The sequence below is a fragment of the Sceloporus undulatus genome, unplaced genomic scaffold (genome assembly GCF_019175285.1).
Source record: "Sceloporus undulatus isolate JIND9_A2432 ecotype Alabama unplaced genomic scaffold, SceUnd_v1.1 scaffold_9664, whole genome shotgun sequence".
NCBI classification, from domain to species: Eukaryota; Metazoa; Chordata; class Lepidosauria; order Squamata; family Phrynosomatidae; genus Sceloporus; species Sceloporus undulatus.
In genome coordinates, this window is record NW_024812583.1 from 1 (window position 1) to 2,085 (window position 2,085).

The following is a 2,085-nucleotide window of genomic DNA, read 5'->3' on the forward strand; positions in this document are numbered from 1 at the left end:
TCATACAGAGGAGCCGTTGGGTGCAGAACTGCTTTCTGAGCATAATAAAAAAGCTCTGAGATATTCTTCAAGTTCTTTGCTGAACACTGGTGCAGAAAGAGAGAAGGTGACTTGAGAATAGAGTCAAACAGGATTGCTTGATAAATAAAGCACACACAGTGCAAGGAATGCTTGAAGATACAATCAATGTTCATGCAAGCCACAGAGGATGGCCTGGACTAGAACAGGGGGAACTGTGACCCTTTAGATTTGTTTTGATATTCTCATCAGTCCTAGTCAGCATAGAACAGAGAGGGATGCTGTGAAATGCAATCCAAAAGTTGTTGCCCACCCTTGGACTAGAAGCAATAATCACCTGACAAGGTAAACATCATGTCTGCTGTGGACAAAATATCTCTGTGCAGCCATGTCTCACAGAATTACAATTCCCAGCATTTCTTGGGGTGGCAGTGTGGGAGGGTTGACAGGGAAGATGTGTTACTCCAACTCATTTGAACAGCTGGAGGAATGCTTCAAGATGATTATACATGGCATTTGGGACACAGACAGCAGACGTGAAGTGTCATAAAAGCCTAAAGGGCACCCTTGCCAGATCAGAACAATGATTCATTATCCTGCTTCCCACAGGAAGAAACCAGGTGCCCCTGGGAATTCCAAACACACGCTAAACATCTCTCTCTATCCTTATATTAAGACTTTTTCTAGCTTTTACCCTGCAGCAGGTGATAATCACTAACACATATCGGTGTCTGGACATGGAGGTTCCACTTAGTAGCTGGTCAGATTGTCAAAAAGTGACTTTTTGGATTAAAACACCCAGAATCCCCCAGTAAGAATGGCCAGATGTAATGAAAAAAATCACTGTTCCAAATTTTACTTAGCAGTCAGGGCTAACAGCTGCTGAGAGACTTCTCCTTCATCAGCCTTTTAAAAGCTAGTGGCCTAAGTCTTGTGGCAGCGAATTTCACAGGCTAAGCACATGTTGTTAAAGCCTAACACATTGGGAGCACACTGGTATGGGGGAGGCCTTTGAGGGTTACTGAAGCTCCACCACCACCCAACCCCCCAATTCAGAAGTAGTTTCGAACCTCTACACAGGTCTCAATCTCTGAGAACTGGTTCATGATGGGCAGGATGGTTTCCATAGAGCTTCCAGTCTGCAAGTCGGACTTATTTCCCACAAGGATGATGGGGATCCTAAAATAGAGCAAAATAATATTTTGAAATGGTAAAAGTGGCACATTGATGCTGGCTGGTGGTTATAGCCAGGCTATACCAAAGAAAATCAAACTCTCCAATCAGAGGGAAAAAAGGAGGCAGGAATACAAATTCAGAAGATTTACATTTTCATTTGCCTTGTCTAACTGAGGACTGACTCATATAATGATGTATGGAAGTACTGAAATAGTTCCTATACAGAATTACAGGCGGCGCCTCTTTTATCCAAAATGTTTGGGCCCAAATTCGTCTGGTATCCCCCCCCCCCCCCCCCCCCCCATTTTGGAATATTTGCATATACATAATAAGATATCTTGGAGATGAGACTCAAGTCAATGTCCTCCAGCAAGGGTGAAATCTGCTTCTTCATTCTTTGGTGTGCAAGAACACTTAGGACAGCTTTGTGTTCGCCCCATGACCAATTAGCAGGTGGGGAAACAGATCTTCATCCAGGAGACTCCAACTGACCTTCTATACAAGACACCTCTATCTGCTAAGTCTTCAAAAGTGCTTAAACTGGCAAAACCAGAGGCCATGCTAGTGTAAGCAACTTATAAGATTTGGCCCAGAATATCCCATTCCATTGGATGGTATAGTACCTAGAACACTTTTCAGCTCCACCGTTCACCATTGGAATCCATTTTGTCCGAATCTGAAATACAAAACAAAAACATTAAATTGACTTGAGCACTCTCCAGACACATCATCATCATCATCATCATTATTATTATTATTATTATTAATAGCCTGCCCAATCACAAAGAATTTGGGTGGGTTACAGTAATAAAAATACATAAGAAATACAGTAAAATCAAGAATTAGTCCCTTCCCAACCCCCCATCCCAATACTAAAACTACAATTAAATA

The 2,085-nt window shown here is 42.3% G+C and overlaps 1 long non-coding RNA gene across 1 annotated transcript; it reads right to left on the minus strand.

Moving 5' to 3' along the window:
• Positions 1-1,872, minus strand: LOC121918371. The gene is made up of 3 exons (XR_006101217.1): positions 1,818-1,872; positions 1,089-1,197; positions 1-86 (listed from the first exon to the last, which is right to left on the minus strand). It is a non-coding gene; the product is annotated as an uncharacterized LOC121918371 (long non-coding RNA).
• Between the last annotated feature and the right edge of the window lie 213 nt (positions 1,873-2,085).